Consider the following 18,550-nt stretch of genomic DNA (forward strand, 5'->3'; position numbering starts at 1 on the left):
TGACTAAAGAGAGGTGATAGTAGGAAATAATACTCTGGCTCTATGGTTCGTTCATCTCCTTTGTTACTGAGTTGGCCCCTGTACCAGTCTCCTTCCTAATACTCATAAACATTGCAGAGACAGCAGCAGTTGGCATACACTGATTTGAGTAGACATTGTCTTACTGCCTGACGATGCATAAATACGATGTAGAGAGATTAGAATAAACAACAGCTCCTGATGTACAGACCGATCTGACTCAGAGACGATGACCATCGAGGGCCCTCTGATTAAATATGCCTGCAGTGAGAGGATTTAATAACTCAAGCTACTTAACCCCCACCCCCACACCGCTGAGGCATTGCTGCTTCTACAATGACAGAGCCTGAGCTTGAAGGGTTTGTTGCTCTCAGTAGACTATCCTGTCAGTCAACGCCAGGGTCTCTCCATGGAGCGGCTCAGAGCAACTCTGCGGAGTGACAGTGGCACAAACACAGCATTATCGTTTCACTGTTGCCGCCACTCTCCGTGGGAGCACCACTGTACTTCACTTATCAAGCAGAGATTTTAGGAGAAGTTGACAGTTTGTTTTCACTGCGCCTGGTCTTCTGAGTACATTTTTTGGGGGTCTCTCTCTCTCTCTTCAAATATTTTCTTTACTTTTTCAACTCGGCTCAGAGGAGGAAATTGCAGTGATGCGTCTGTCGCCTAGCTCCCCATTGAGCACAAGCCTCCTCAGGCACAGAGTAACAGAGTAAAGCCTTGCGCTGGCTGTCAGATTGAAGCTGTAGTTAACATGTCACATCCATGGTGGAGAGTTAACACATGGGGATTCCAGTTCCACAGGACCATGTAGTCCATGCTTCACTGTAGCTGTGCCGTACTGTAGATGTACTCAACAATAGTGTCCATTTGTTGCTGGATCTGTGCTGGATATCTTGACATTTAGAAAAAATAAAATCTGAAATGTCTTGAGTCAATACGTATTCAACCCCTTTGTTATGGCAAGCCGTTCTGAATATAACATTTATTTGAACAAGTTACATAATAAGTTGCATGGACTCACTCTGTGTGCAATAGGATTTTGAATGACTACCTCGTCTCTGTACCCCACACATACAATTATCTGTAAGGTCTCTCAGTCGAGCAGTGAATTTCAAACACAGATTCAACCGCAAAGACCAGGGAGATTGTCCAATGCCTTGCAAAGAAGGGCACCTATTGGTAGATGGGTGTACAAAAAACAGACATTAAATATCCCTTTGAGCATGGTGAAGTTATTAATTACACTTTGGATGGTGTATCAATACACCCAGTCACTACAAGATACAGGCGTCTTTCCTAATTCAGTTGCTGGAGAGGAGGAAAACATTGCAGGGATTTCACCATGATGCCAATTGTAATTTTAATAGAGTTTAATAGCTCTGATAGGAGAAAACGTAGGATGTATCAACAACATTGTAGTTACTCCACAGTACTAACCTAATTGACAAAGTGAAAAGAAGGAAGTCTGTACAGAATAAAATTATTTGAAAACATGCATCCTGTTTGCAACAAGGCACTAAAGTAATACTGCTAAATATGTGACAAAGCAATTAACATTTTGTCCTGAAATCAAAATGTTCTGTTTGGGTCAAATACAACACATTACTGAGTACCACTCTTCAAATGTTCAAGCATATTGGTAGCTGCAGCATGTTATGGGTATGCTTGTAATCGTTAAGGACGGGAGTTTCTCAGGATAAAAAATAAACGGAATGGAGCTAAGCACAGGCAAAATCCTAAGGAAAAACCTGTTTCAGTCTGCTTTCAACCAGACATTTCAGCAGGACAATTTCAGTAGGACAATATCTCTTCACAACTAGCTACGTGATTATTGCAGCTCAATGGGTATAACTTTTGTTGACAATTTCGATACCCTTTGGAAACAAAACACATTTTATGAAGAGGATGACATCCACCCAAATCATTGGGTTCCTGGATCTTTTCACAGCATTATGAGGCTGCGTTGAGACAATGACTTGTCAATGACCCAAGCCCAGCTAAGTTAATCCCTACCATTGTGACGCTGAGTTGTCATAAGGCTTCAGCAAATGGACATTATACCAGGGGCGTTGGTAGACACAATGTAAGTAACCTAATTGATGTCCCTCTAACTGCCCTGAATGCCTCTGCTGATCCTACAGCTATTGTATGCAGTAATCATGTGCCTATGAACCAGATTTATATTGTTAGCACTGAGGCGGTGTGCCGTAGTAGGAAGTCCACTGTGTGCAGCTCACTCTGCACCACCATGGCCTTTTTTGCCTTTACCCCCCTTATCTCACCTCATTTGCTTACATTGTATATAGACTTATTTTTCTACTGTATTATTGACTGTATGTTTGTTTTACTCCATGTGTAACTCTGTGTTTTTGTATGTGTCGAACTGCTTTGCATTATCTTGGCCAGGTTGCAATTGTAAATGAGAACTTGTTCTCAACTTGCCTACCTGGTGAAATAAATAAAATAAAATAAACATACAGTTGAAGTCGTATGTTTACCTACACCTTAGCCAAATATATTTAAAGTCAGTTTTTCACAATTCCTGACATTTAATCCTAGTAAAAATTCCCTGTCTTAGGTCAGTTAGGATCACCACTTGTGAGTCAGTTAGGATCACCAGAATGTGAAATGTCAGAATAATAGTACAGAGAATGATTTATTTCAGCTTCTATTTCTTTCATCACATTCCCAGTGGGTCAGAAGTTCACAAACACTCAATTAGAATTTGGTAGCGTTGCCTTTAAATTGTTTAATTTGGGTCAAACGTTTTGGGTAGCCTTCCACAAGCTTCCCACAATAAGTTGGGTGAATTTTGGCCCATTCCTCCTGACAGAGCTGGTGTAACTGAGTCAGGTTTGTAGGCCTCCTTGCTCGCACACACTTTTTCAGTTCTGCCCACAAATTTTCTATAGGATTGAGGTCAGGGCTTTGTGATGGCCACTCCAATACCTTGACTTTGTTGTCCTTAAGCCTTTTTGCCACAACTTTGGAAGTATGCCTGGGGTCATTGTCCATTGGAAGACCCATTTGCGACCAAGCTTTAACTTCCTGACTGATGTCTTGAGATGTTGCTTAAATTACGTGGATATATTGTTGTTCCTCATGATGCCATCTAATTTGTGAAGTGCACCAGTTCCTCCTGCAGCAAAGCACCCCCACAACATGATGCTGCCACCCCCAGTGCTTCACGGTTGGGATGGTGTTCTTCGGCTTGCAAGCATCCCCCTTTTTCCTCAAACATAACGATGGTCATTATGGCCAAACAGTTCTACTCTTGTTTCATCAGTCCAGAGGACATTTCTCCAAAAAGTACGATCTTTGTCCCCATTGTGCAGTTGCAAACCATAGTCTGTTTTTTTTGTGGCGGTTTTGGAGTAGTTTATACTTGCGTACTATTGTTTGTACAGATGAACGTGGTACCTTCAGGCGTTTGAAAATTGCTCCCAAGGATGAACCAGACTTGTGGAGGTCTACAATTTTCTTTCTGAGGTCTTGGCTGATTTCTTTTGATTTTCTCATGATGTCAAGCAAAGAGGCAATGAGTTTGAAGGTAGGCCTTGAAATACATCCACAGGTACACCTCCAATTGACTCAAATGATGTCAAATAGCCTATCAGAAGCTTCTAAAGCCATGACATCATTTTCTGGAATTTTCCAAGCTGTTTAAAGGCACAGTCAACTTAGTGCATGTAAACTTCTGACCCACTGGAATTGTGATACAGTGAGTTATAAGTGAAATAATCTGTCTGTAAACAATTGTTGGAAAAATGACTTGTCATGCACAAAGTATATGTCCTCAATGACTTGCCAAAACTATAGTTTGTTAACAAGAAATTTGTGGAGTGGTTGAAAAACAAGTTATAATGACTCCAACCAGTGTATGTAAACTTCCGATTTCAACTGTAAATAACAATAGCATATCTATTTCTGCTAAGCTTCCAAAAATTGCTCAAAATAGCCCACGTTAACATATGTAGATTAAGAAACAAGGTTCATGAAATCAATACTTTTTTAGAATATGAATGTCATCTGTTACTATCTCTGAAACTCACTTAGATGATGCCTTTGATGATACAGTGGTAGCAATACAGTGTTATAACATTTAAGGAAAAGACAGAAATGCCAGTGGTGGAGGTGTTGCTGTTTATATTCAGAACCACATTCCTGTAAAGATTAGAGAGGATCTCATGTTAAATACTGTTGAATTAATATGGCTACAGGTTCATCTGCCTCACCTAAAATCCATTCTTGTGGGAAGCTGCTGTAGACCACCAAGTGCTAACAGTCAGTATCTGGATAACATGTGTGAAATGCTTGATAATGTATGTGATTCAGAGTGGTATATTTTCTGGGTGATTAAAATATTGACTGGCTTTCATCAAGCTGACCACTCAAGAAAAAGCTTCAATCTGTAACCAGTGCCTGTAACCTGGTTCAGGTTATCCGTCAATCTACCCGGGTAGTTACAAACAGCACAGGAATTAAATCATCAACATGTATTGATCACGTCTTTACTAATGCTGCAGAAATTTGGTTTAAAGCGGTATCCAAATCCATCGGATGTGGTGATCACAATATAGTAGCCATATCTAGGAATACCAAAGTTCCAAAGGCTGGGCCTAATATAGTATATAACTGGTCATATGATAATTTTTGTAGTGATTCCTTTGTTGTTGATGTAAAGAATATTTGCTGGTTCATGGTGTGTAATGAGGAGCAAACAGACGTTCCACTTGACACATTTATGAAATTGCTTATTCCAGTTACAAATAAGCATGCGCCCATTAAGAAAATGACTGTAAAAACTGTTAAATCCCCGTGGATTGATGAAAAATTGTGTGGTTGAGAGGGACGAGGTGAAAGGAATGGCAAATAAGTCTGGCTGCAAAACCGATTGGCAAACCTATTGCAAATTGAGAAATCATGTGACTAAACTGAAAAAAATAAGAAATTACACTATGAAACTAAGATAAATGACATGAAGATTGATCGTAAAAAGCTTTGGAGCACCTTAAATGACGTTTTCGGAAAAAGCTAACTCCGCTCTTGAATCAGATGGCTCATTCATTACAAAACCGAATGATATTGCCAATTTCTTTAATGATTTTTTAATTTGCAAGATTAGCAAACTTAGACATGACATGCCAGCAACAAACGCTGACACTACACAAGTATCGCTGACCAAACTATGAAAGACAAGCATTGTAATTTTGAACTCCGTAAAGTGATTGTTGAAAAGGTTAAATAATGATTGTTTTCTATCAACAATGACAAGCCACTGGGTTCTGACAACTCGGCTGTAAAATTAATGTGGAAAATAGCGGACGATATTGGCACTCATGTTTGCTGTATTTTCAATTTAACCCTAATAGAAAGTGTGTGCCCCCAATCCTGGAGGGAAGCAAAAGTAATTCCGCTACCAAAGAATAGTAAAGCCCCCTTTACTGGCTCAAATAGCCGACCAATCAGCCTGTTACCAACCCTTAGTAAACTTTTAGAAAAAATGGTGTTTGACCAGAAACAATGCTATTTTACAGTAAACAAATTGACAAGGGGAAAGGGGGATACCTAGTCAGTTGTACAACAGAATGCATTCAACTGAAATGTGTTTTCCGCATTTAACCCACCCCTTCTGAATCAGAGAGGTGCAGGGGGCTGCCATAATCAACATCCATGTCTTCGGCACCCAGGGAACAGTCAGTTAACTGCCTTGCTCAGCGGTAGAACAACATATTTTTACATTGTCAGCTCGGAGATTCGATCCAGCAACCTTTCAGTTTCTGGCCCAACAGTCTAACCACTAGAATACCAGACTTTCAGCACACTTAGAGAAGGATATTCATCAAGCACAGCACTTACACGAATGACTGATGATTGGCTAAGAGAAATTGATAATAAAAAGATTGGGGGGGCTGTTTTGTTAGACTTCGGTGCGTTTTTTTTTACATTATTGATCATAGTCTGCTACTGGAAAAATGTATGTGTTATGGCTTTACACCCCCTGCTATGCTGTGGATAAAGAGTTACCTGTCTAACAGAACTGAGAGTGTTCTTTAATGGAAGCTTCTTCAACATAATCCAGGTAGATTCAGGAATACCCCACGGCAGCTGTCTTGGCCCCCTACTCTTTTCAATCTTTACTAACGACAAGCCATTGACTTTGAGTAAAGCCAGTGTGTCTATGTATGTGGATGACTAGACATGATACACGTCAGCTACTACAGAGACTGAAATGACTGCAACACTTAACAAAGAGCTGCAGTTTGTCTCAGTGTGGGTGGCAAGGAATAAGTAAGTCCTAAATATTTCCAAAACTAAAAGCATTTTATTTGGGACAAATCATTCACTAAACCCTAAACCTCAACTAAATCTTGTAATAAATAACATGGAAAAGGAGCATGTGGAGATGACTAAACTGCTTGGAGTAACCCTGGATTGTAAACTGCCATGGTCAAAACATATTGATACAACAGTAGTTAAGATGGGGAGAAGTCTGTCCATAATGAAGCGCTGCTCTACCTTCTTAACAGTACTACTGTTCAGTTGTGTGGTCAGATTTAGGAAAATTGCAATTGGCTCAGAACAGGGCAGCAAGGCTGGCCCTTGGATGTACACAGAGAATAACATCAATACTATGCATGTCAATCTGTCCCGGCTCAAAGTGGAGGAGAGATTAACTTCATCACTACTTGCATGTTGAATGCGCCAAGCTGTCTGTTTGAACTACTGGCACACAGATCGAACACCCATGCATACTCCACAAGATATACCACAAGTGGTCTCTTCACAGTCCCCAAGTCCAGAACAGACTATGAGAGGCACACAGTACTACATAGAGCCATGACGACATGGAAATCTATTCCACATCAAGTAACTGACGCAAGCAGTAGAATTTGATTTAAATATAGATAAACATCAAATCAAATTTTTCAAATCAAATGTATTTATATAGCCCTTCTTACATCAGCTGATATCTCAAAGTGCTGTACAGAAACCTAGCCTAAAACCCCAAACAGCAAGCAATGCAGGTGTAGAAGCACAGTGGCTAGGAAAAACTCCCCAGAAAGGCCAAAACCCAGGAAGAAACCTAGAGAGGAACCAGGCTATGAGGGGTGGCCAGTCCTCTTCTGGCTGTGCCGGGTGGAGATTATAACAGAACATGGCCAAGATGTTCAAATGTTCATAAATGACCAGCATGGTCAAATAATAATCACAGTGCTTGTCGATGGTGCAACAGGTCAGCACCTCAGGAGTAAATGTCAGTTGGCTTTTCATAGCCGATCATTGAGAGTATCTCTACCGCTCCTGCTGTCTCTAGAGAGTTGAAAACAGCAGGTCTGGGACAGGTAGCACGTCCAGTGAACAGGTCAGGGTTCCATAGCCGCAGGCAGAACAGTTGAAACTGGAGCAGCAGCACGGCAAGGTGGACAGCAAGGTGTCATCATGCCAGGTAGTCCTGAGGCATGGTGAGAGAGAGAGAGAGAGAGCACGAGAGAGAGAGCACGAGAGAGAGAGCACGAGAGAGAGAGCACGAGAGCACACATTAAATACTGGCGGCTGAGACAGGAGGGGTCAGGAGACACTGTGGCCCCATCAGATGATACCCCCAGACAGGGCCAAACAGGCACCTTATGGAACAGTGGGGACTGTGAAGCAACGTACACATAGATTGTGTACTGTAGATATGTGGTAGGGGCCTGAGGGCACACACTGTGTTGTGAAATCTGTGACTGTAATGTTTTTTTTAAATTGTATCCTTGCCTTTATTTTGCTGGAACTCAGCAAGAGTAGCTGCTGCCATGGGGATCCATAATAAATGCAAACCTAAAACACAAGGCCAAATCTATACTGGAGTTGCTTACCAAGAAGACAGTGAATGTTCCTGAGTGGCAGAGTTACAGTTTTGACTTAAATCTACTTGAAAATCTATGGCAAGACATGGTTGTCTAGCAATGATCAACAACCAATTTGAGCTTGTAGAATTCTGAAAAGAATTATGGGCATATTTTGCACAATCAAAGTGTGCAAAGCTCTTAGAGACTTACCCAGAAAGACTCACAGCTGTAACCACTGCCAAAGGTGCTTCTACAATGTATTGACTCATGGGTGTGAATGCTTAGGTAAATTAGATATCTGTTTTTGAATTTCAATAAATTTGCTAACATTTATAAAAACATGTTTTCACTTTGTTATTATGGGGTATTGTGTGTAGATGGGTGAGAATATATATATTTTTTAAATCCATTTTGAATTCAGGCTGTAATACAACAAAATGTCAAGGGGTATGAATACTTTCTGAATACTTTCATGTAATCTTCTTTTTATTCTTCTTCTGATGTTGTGTTTCCACAGATGGGCTACTCAGCTAAACACGAGGTGCGTCAGTTCCACTTCACGTCCTGGCCGGAGCATGGGGTTCCCTACCATGCCACAGGCCTGCTGGCCTTCATACGACGGGTCAAAGCATCCACGCCCCCCGATGTTGGACCTGTGGTCGTCCACTGCAGGTACCAGCCTCCAATCAACGCACATTGCAGTACACCAATTCCTGCTAGCTGTCGATGATCATGCAACCATTACTACTTTGTGTTTTCAAAGCTTTAAAGCTTAGTCCCAGTGGGCAAAGCTGATTGAAATGACACAATTTTTATCAGTTTTACATTCGTTATGAGTCGGACGCTATTTCAACCAGTTTTACCTGCTGTGGCTGAAGCCTTGTATAGGGGAATTGCATCCATCCCCAGCCCTGATTCTATTATTTTCATGTCACCCAAAGAAAGAGAGAGCCAACCCTTATCTGAACACTGTTATTACAGTATTGTATGTGAAGGCTTGTCCTAAAGGGTCAAAGGTCAGTGACATGTTGTTCTCCATGTGTCTCTGTGTCAGTGTGGGGGCGGGCCGCACAGGCTGCTACATCGTGCTGGACGTCATGCTGGACATGGCCGAGTGTGAGGGTGTGGTGGACATCTACAACTGTAAAAACTCTCTGCTCACGACGCATTAACATGATCCAGACAGAGGTGAATGGGCTTGCCTACAGTACATTTCAGTGGGGGAAGATAAAATGATTCACACTGCTCTGGTCTCCTTACATCTGTATTGCCGATATTGTGTTTGGGGAACTCAGAGAGAGTGAGGGGAATATTCTAGCCTAGCTCCCCCACTGGGACTTGTGTATAGGTTGATGGTTTCCGAGATGCGAAGGCTTACATTGTCACAGTGCAATGCAGAAGCACGTGGCTTTTCTTTCGATGATATAGCATATCTTAATCGTATTATGTAAATCCAATATTGGTTTAGCTGTGTATTACATTTGTAGTTATTTGTCTGGGTGCTCTAATGAAATATATACACTGCAAATGTTTGTTTATTAAGACGTATTTATTCAGTCTCCCACCGCTCTTTGATACACTGTACAATATTATAGCTTATATTTAATTCACATCATGGCAGGTAATGAGATTTTTCTCTTGCCACCCTTCCACACCTCATACTCTTTCTTTGTGATATGGTCCTATGTTATTTATGTTCTAACTCTCCCTGTTCTGTTGTTCTCTCTTTCTTATCTCTCTCTCTCTCTCGCTTTCTCTCTAACACCCCACCCGTCCTCTGTATCATACTTCGCCCACTTTCTTTGTGATATCATCCTATGTTCTTCATGTTCTTACTCTCTCTGTTTTGTTGTTCTCTGTCTCTCTCTCTCCCCCTTTTCGTCTCCCCCTCTCTCTCTTTCTCTCTCTCCATACACACCTCTCTCTCACCCCTTTCTCTCTATCTGCAGGAGCAGTACATATTCATGCATGATGCCATCCTGGAGGCTTGTCTGTGTGGAGAGACGGCAATCTTGGTGAATGAGTTTGCACTCATCTACAAAGACCTGCTGCGGGTGGACTCTCAGAGCAACTCCTCCCAGCTACGAGATGAGTTCCAGGTCAGTCGCACACTGGAATGAAATAATACATCTTCTGTTTCGTTGTGAAATACTATTTGTTTTCAGTGACTTCACAGAAAAGGTTAAGACAAAACAACACAACCCCAACCTAGAATACTAAATTGAAGCACTGTTGGATATTTTGACTTTGTTGCTGGTGGACTAGAAGGGATCAGACAGAAGTTGTGTCTGACCTGAAGTCAACTTGATGTAACAATGCTGCATGGCTCAGAAGTCCAACACATTGTAGCAGAAAACAGGATAATATAGACTGATTAAATCAGCATTCTTGGCGTGGCAGGTAGCCTAGTGGTTAGAGCATTGGGCCAGTTCCCGAAAGGTTGCTGGATCGAATCCCCGAGCCGACAAGGTAAAAATCTGTCGTTCTGCCCCTGAACAAGGCAGTTATCCCACTGTTCCCTGGGAGGCCGTCATTGTAAATAAGAATTTGTTCTTACCTGACTTGCCTAGTTAAATAAAGGTTAAATACAAAAAAATAAAATAAAAAACTCAACAGACACTATGAAAGCTGAACCAAGTTTATTCTTCCCAGATGGTCAAGACAGCTGCATTAGACAAAAACATTTTCACACAAGCACTGATGTTTAACCCTTCCTCCTAGGCTGAGTCTCCTCCTACACATCTGTACAAACATTGTGTCTTTAATGCTAGGTAGGCCACTAAGTGATACGGGCCAAAAACTTTTATTTCTCCCTTAACGGGACCTGACCTTATCTCGACCCCCCTTCATCACTAATCCATGGCTCTCTCCCCTTATCAATGCCTGCCACATGTGATCGCTTCCCAGAAGTCAATATTTCAATAGGATACCTGATATAATGTAAACGTTATACAATATCCTCTCTCCCTCAGTGAAACAAATAAGTATATTTCATATTCTCAGAACCCAACAGTCCTTCCTCTTGAACAATAGCTTCCTACTGTTCAACTTACTTAAACTTGGAAATTACTTATAAATGAACAAACAATGATAACAAAATATTCACCGTGAGGTTTACAAACTCAGAGACTTATGGCCTCTGTTCTATGATCACACCATACACAATCTTACTTCCATTCCTCATAGAACACTGATAATAATGTGTCCCATGGATCTGTTGAATTCTTCCAGTTCAGCGTTCTCCTTCTGGTTCCTAAGAGAGTGATAGCGCAAAACTTGCAAAGCAACAGGAAACACAAAACATAACAATATTAACAATGTGGTAAGCTATGCATAATTATATATGCATGAAAACCAAAGTCTGAGACCATGACAATTCCCACTCTCTCTTCACCTGACTATGCCTCCAGGATACTTTTCTGCTGGATTCCACAAAAATGAAAGCCCTAAAAAGCCTCCTCATGCTTTCACCCAGTCTTCCCCTTTCTGGCCCCAGGTTCCGAGAGGTGTTCCCAAGCCATGTAATTTTCACTTTGTTCCCCATCTCCTCCATTGCCACCTGATAGGCACGTCACCTGATAGGCAAGTGCGTATCCCTAGTCAATGCTACATCCTCTTGATGCACTGTATAGACTTTCACATCAATGCCTCCAAAATGTTGTTTAGAGGAGAACTACCTCAACATCTATCCTTTCATATGATGCATTAAGGTCACAGTTTTGAAAACTTAGGACACTAAAGAGGCCTTGTGTGTGCATTCCGGTCACAACTTGCAGACTTGTTTACGCTGCTGTGCGTTTTTGTTGCCGTTTTTACTTTGCTACCTGACGGTTTTTACTTTTTCATTACCGTATATTTTTACTTTTTCCCTCACTCAACTTTTTTTTTCATTCAACTTTCCTACCCCGGAGGTTTTATCTGGACATGGTTTGTCAGGACTTCAAACAGCCGAAGCTAAGTAACATTAACACGATGCCTTCTAATTGCAGTCGTTGTACTCATAATATACAGGAGAACGATCGCCTTACGGCAAGGATAGTTGTGCTGCAAGCCCAGCTTCAGACGCAATCGTTAGGCAAGGGTCATTTCAGTGTAGGAAAGGATGAAACAGCGTCTGTGCCACCAGCAAGTACAGATAGTAACGTTAGTATAAACCCCCTCGCACGGTCCCCGCAGCCGGACATCTTTCTCATGGCGTCTGGAGGGAAACGCTGTAGGAATGCTCAACCGGTGTCGCTTATTCAGCCGACAGAAACTTTCAACCGGTTCTCCCCGTTAAGCGAGTCGGAGTCGGAGGCCGAGACTTCTCTGGTCTCTGCTCCTCCCGTTGTGGGGTCTGAGACGCCGACGGCTCCCACCATTAGCTCTGACAAATTGAAAACCCTAGTCATTGGCGACTCCATTACCCGCAGTATTAGACTTAAAACTAATCATCCAGCGATCATACACTGTTTACCAGGGGGCAGGGCTACCGACGTTAAGGCTAATCTAAAGACGGTGCTGGCTAAAGCTAAAACTGGCGAGTGTAGAGAGTATAGAGATATTGTTATCCACGTCGGCACCAACGATGTTAGGATGAAACAGTCAGAGGTCACCAAGCGCAACATAGCTTCAGCATGTAAATCAGCTAGAAAGATGTGTCGGCATCGATTAATTGTCTCTGGCCCTCTCCCAGTTAGGGGGAGTGATGAGCTCTACAGCAGAGTCTCACAACTCAATCGCTGGATGAAAACTGTTTTCTGCCCCTCCCAAAAGATAGAATTTGTAGATAACTGGCCCTCTTTCTGGGATTCACCCACAAACAGGACCAAGCCTGGCCTGCTGAGGAGTGACGGACTCCATCCTAGCTGGAGGGGTGCTCTCATCTTATCTACGAACATAGACAGGGCTCTAACTCCTCTAGCTCCACAATGAAATAGGGTGCAGGCCAGGCAACAGGCTGTTAGCCAGCCTGCCAGCTTAGTGGAGTCTGCCACTAGCACAGTTAGCGTAGTCAGCTCAGCTTTCCCCATTGAGACCGTGTCTGTGCCTCGATCTAGGTTGGGCAAAATTAAAAATGGCGGTGTTCGCTTCAGTAATCTTACTAGTATAAAGACTTCCTCCATTCCTGCCATTATTGAAAGAGATTGTGATACTTCACATCTCAAAATTGGGTTACTTAATGTTAGATCCCTCACTTCCAAGGCAGTTATAGTCAATGAACTAATCACTGATCATAATCTTGATGTGATTGGCCTGACTGAAACATGGCTTAAGCCTGATGAATTTACTGTGTTAAATGAGGCCTCACCCCCTGGTTACACTAGTGACCATACCCCCCGTGCATCCGGCAAAGGCGGAGGTGTTGCTAACATTTACGATAGCAAATTTCAATTTACAAAAAAAAAACAGTGACGTTTTCATCTTTTGAGCTTCTAGTCATGAAATCTATGCAGCCTACTCAATCACTTTTTATAGCTACTGTTTACAGGCCTCCTGGGCCATATGCAGTGTTCCTTACTGAGTTCCCTGAATTCCTATCGGATCTTGTAGTCATAGCAGATAATATTCTAATTTTTGGTGACTTTAACATTCACATGGAAAAGTCCACAGACCCACTCCAAAAGGCTTTCGGAGCCATCATCGACTCAGTGGGTTTTGTCCAACATGTCTCTGGACCTACTCACTGCCACAGTCATACTCTGGACCTAGTTTTGTCCCATGGAATAAATGTTGTGGATCTTAATGTTTTTCCTCATAATCCTGGATTATCGGACCACCATTTTATTGCGTTTACAATTGCAACAAATAATCTGCTCAGACCCCAACCAAGGAAGATTAAAAGTCGTGCTATAAATTCTCAGACAACCCAAAGATTCCTTGATGCCCTTCCAGACTCCCTCTGCCTACCCAAGGACGTCAGAGGACAAGAATCAGTTAACCACCTAACCGAGGAACTCAATTTAACCTTGCGCAATACCCTAGATGCAGTTGCACCCCTAAAAATTAAAAACATCTGTCATAAGAAACTAGCTCCCTGGTATACAGAAAATACACGAGCTCTGAAGCAAGCTTCCAGAAAATTGGAACAGAAATGGCGCCACACTAAATTGGAAGTCTTCCGACTAGCTTGGAAAGACAGTACCGTGCAGTATCGAAGAGCCCTCACTGCTGCACGATCATCCTATTTTTCCAACTTAATTGAGGAAAATAAGAACAATCCGAAATTTCTTTTTGACACTGTCGCAAAGCTAACTAAAAAGCAGCATTCGCAAATGGAGGATGGCTTTCACTTCAGCAGTAATAAATTTATGAACTTCTTTGAGGAAAAGATCATGATCATTAGAAAGCAAATTACGGACTCCTCTTTAAATCTGGGTATTCCTCCAGGGCTCCATTGTCCTGAGTCTGCACAACTCTGCCAGGACCTAGGATTAAGGGAGATACTAAAGTGTTTTAGTACTATATCTCTTGACATAATGATGAAAATAATCATGGCCTCCAAACCCTCAAGCTGCATACTGGACCCTATTCCAACTAAACTACTGAAAGAGCTGCTTCCTGTGCTTGGCCCTCCTATGTTGAACATAATAAACGGCTCTCTATCCACCGGATGTGTACCAAGCTCACTAAAAGTGGCAGTAATAAAGTCTCTCTTGAAAAAGCCGAATCTTGACCCAGAAATTATAAAAAACTATCGGCCTATATCGAATCTTCCATTCCTCTCAAAAATTTTAGAAAAAGTTGTTGCGCAGCAACTCACTGCCTTCCTGAAGACAAACAATGTATACGAAACGCTTCAGTCTGGTTTTAGACCCCATCATAGCACTGAGACTGCACTTGTGAAGGTGGTAAATGACCTTTTAATGACGTCAGACCGAGGCTCTGCATCTGTCCTCATGCTCCTAGATCTTAGTGCCGCTTTTGATACCATCGATCACCACATTCTTTTGGAGAGATTGGAAACCCAAATTGGTCTACATGGACAAGTTCTGGCCTGGTTTAGATCTTATCTGTCGGAAAGATATCAGTTTGTCTCTGTGAATGGTTCGTCCTCTGACAAATCAATTGTAAATTTCGGTGTTCCTCAAGGTTCCGTTCTAGGACCACTATTGTTTTCACTATATATTTTACCTCTTGGGGATGTCATTCGAAAACATAATGTTAAATTTCACTGCTATGCGGACGACACACAGCTGTACATTTCAATGAAACATGGTGAAGCCCCAAAATTGCCCTCGCTAGAAGCCTGTGTTTCAGACATAAGGAAGTGGATGGCTGCAAATGTTCTACTTTTAAACTCGGACAAAACAGAGATGCTTGTCCTAGGTCCCAAGAAACAAAGAGATCTTCTGCTGAATCTGACAATTAATCTGGATGGTTGTACAGTCGTCTCAAATAAAACTGTGAAGGACCTTGGCGTTACTCTGGACCCTGATCTCTCTTTTGAAGAACATATCAAGACTGCTTCAAGGACAGCTTTTTTCCATCTACGTAACATTGCAAAAATCAGAAACTTTCTGTCCAAAAATGACATGCTTTTGTTACTTCTAGGCTCGACTACTGCAATGCTCTACTTTCCGGCTACCCGGATAAAGCACTAAACAAACTTCAGTTAGTGCTAAATACGGCTGCTAGAATCCTGACTAGAACCAAAAAATTTGATCATATTACTCCAGTGCTAGCCTCCCTACACTGGCTTCCTGTTAAGGCAAGGGCTGATTTCAAGGTTTTACTGCTAACCTACAAAGCATTACATGGGTTTGCTCCTACCTATCTTTCCGATTTGGTCCTGCCGTACATACCTACACGTACGCTACGGTCACAAGACGCAGGCCTCCTAATTGTCCCTAGAATTTCTAAGCAAACGGCTGGAGGTAGGGCTTTCTCCTATAGAGCTCCATTTTTATGGAATGGTCTGCCTACCCATGTGAGAGACGCAGACTCAGTCTCAACCTTTAAGTCTTTACTGAAGACTTATCTCTTCAGTAGGTCCTATGATCAAGTATAGTCTGGCCCAGGAGTGTGAAGGTGAACGGAAAGGCTGGAGCAACGAACCGCCCTTGCTGTCTCTGCCTTGTCGGTTCCCCTCTTCCCACTGGGATTCTCTGCCTCTAACCCTTTTACAGGGGCTGAGTCACTGACTTACTGGTGTTCTTCCATGCCTTCCATGGGAGGGGTGCGTCACTTGAGTAGGTTGAGCCACTGACGTGGTCTTCCTGTCTGGGTTGGCGCCCCCCCCTTGGGTTGTGCCGTGGCGGAGATCTTTGTGGGCTATACTCGGCCTTGTCTTCGGACGGTAAGTTGGTGGTTGTAGATATCCCTCTAGTGGTGTGGGGGCTGTGCTTTGGCAAAGTGGGTGGGGTTATATCCTGCCTGTTTGGCCCTGTCCGGGGGTATCATCGGATGGGGCCACAGTGTCTTCTGATCCCTCCTGTCTCAGCCTCCAGTATTTATGCTGCAGTAGTTTATGTGTCGGGGGGCTAGGGTCAGTCTGTTACATCTGGAGTATTCTCTTGTCTTATCCGGTGTCCTGTGTGAATGTAAATATGCTCTCTCTAATTCTCTCTTTCTCTCTTTCTTTCTTTCTCTCGGAGGACCTGAGCCCTAGGACCATGCATCAGGACTACCTGGCATGATGACTCCTTGCTGTCCCCAGTCCACCTGGCCATGCTGCTGCTCTAGTTTCAACTGTTCTGCCTGCGGCTACGGAACCCTGACCTGTTCACCGGACGTGCTTGTTGCACCCTCGACAATTACTATGACTATTATTATTTGACCATGCTGGTCATTTACGAACATTTTAACATCTTGACCATGTTCTGTTATAATATCCACCCGGCACAGCCAGAAGAGGACTGGCCACCCCTCATAGCCTGGTTCCTCTCTAGGTTTCTTCCTAGGTTTTTGGCCTTTCTCAGGAGTTTTTCCTAGGGAGTTTTTCCCAGCCACCGTGCTTCTTTCACATGCATTGCTTGCTGTTTGGGGTTTTAGGCTGGGTTTCTGTACAGCACTTTGAGATTTCAGCTGATGTACGAAGGGCTATATAAATAAATTTGATTTGATTTGCATTAACCTCTCTGGGCTAGGTGGGACGCTTGCGTCCCACCTACTCAACAGCCAGTTGAATCCCGTGGCGAGTTATTCAAATACCTTAGAAATGCTATTACTTCAATTTCTCAAACATATGACTATTTTACAGCATTTTAAAGACAAGACTCTCGTTAATCTAACCACACTGTCCGATTTTAAAAAGGCTTTACAACGAAAGCAAAACATTAGATTATGTCAGCAGATTACCCAGCCAGAAATAATCAGACACCCATTTTTCAAGCTAGCATATAATGTCACATAAACCCAAACCACAGCTAAATGCAGCACTAACCTTTGATGATCTTCATCAGATGACAATCTTAGGACATTATGTTATACAATACATGCATGTCTGTTCAATCAAGTTCATATTTTTATCAAAAACCAGCTTTTTACATTAGCAGGTGACTAGCATGTGACTAGCATTCCCACCGAACACTTCCGGTGAATTTACTAAATGACTCACGATAAACGTTCACAAAAACATAACAATTATTTTAAGAATTATAGATACAGAACTCCTCTATGCACTCGATATGTCCGATTTTAAAATAGCTTTTCGGTGAAAGCACATTTTGCAATATTCTAAGTAGATAGCCCGGCATCACAGGTCTAGCTATTTAGACACCCAGCAAGTTTAGCATTCACCAAAGTCAGATTTACTATAAGAAAAATGTTTTTACCTTTGCTGTCTTCGTCAGAATGCACTCCCAGGACTTCTACTTCAATAACAAATGTTGGTTTGGTCCCAAATAATCCATAGTTATGTTCAAACAGCGGCGTTTTGTTCGTGCGTTCAAGACACTATCCGAAGGGTAAATAAGGGTTACGAGCATGGCGCATTTCGTGACAAAAAAATTCTAAATATTCCATTACCGTACTTCGAAGCATGTCAACCGCTGTTTAAAATCAATTTTTATGCCACTTTTCTCGTAAAAAAGCGATAATATTCGACCGGCAAAACCTGTTTACATTCAACGAGAGAGAAAGTAAAAGCATGCTATCCCCTCATGCACGAGCCTCGTCTAATGGCCCTCTGATAGAGCACTTGCCAAACGCGCTAGTGTGTTTCAGCCTGGGCCTTGAATTACGTCATTCAGCTTTTTCCCGGGCTCTGCGAGCCTATGGGAGCCGTAGGAAGTGTCACGTTACAGCAAAGATCCTCAGTCTTCAATAAAAAGAGCCAAGATGGACAACAACTTGTCAGACAGGCCACTTCCTGGTCAGAATCTTCTCAGGTTTTTGCCTGCCATATGAGTTCTGTTATACTCACAGACACCATTCAAACAGTTTTAGAAACTTTAGGGTATTTTCTATCCAAAGCCAATAATTATATGCATATTCTAGTTTCTGGGCAGTAGTAATAACCAGATTAAATCGGGTACGTTTTTTATCCGGCCGTGTAAATACTTCCCCCTATCCCTAACAGGTTAAAACAGGTTAAGGCTAGGCGTCCCGCTAGCGGGACAACTTCCGGTGAAACTGGAGGGCGCCTAATTCAAATAAATAATCATAAAAATTATGGATATTAAACATTTATGTACATACAAGTGTCTTATATCGGTTAAAGCTTACAGTCTTGATAATCTAACTGCACTGTCCGATTTACAGTAGGCTTT

General features: G+C 42.3%; 1 pseudogene; it reads left to right on the plus strand.

Annotated features, from left to right (window-relative positions):
* LOC115165376 (receptor-type tyrosine-protein phosphatase U-like) overlaps nucleotides 1-16,459 on the plus strand; it is a 282,163-nt pseudogene extending 265,704 nt beyond the window's left edge.
* The last annotated feature ends 2,091 nt before the right edge of the window (nucleotides 16,460-18,550 follow it).

The sequence above is a fragment of the Salmo trutta genome, chromosome 3, assembly GCF_901001165.1.
Source record: "Salmo trutta chromosome 3, fSalTru1.1, whole genome shotgun sequence".
NCBI classification, from domain to species: domain Eukaryota; kingdom Metazoa; phylum Chordata; class Actinopteri; order Salmoniformes; family Salmonidae; genus Salmo; species Salmo trutta.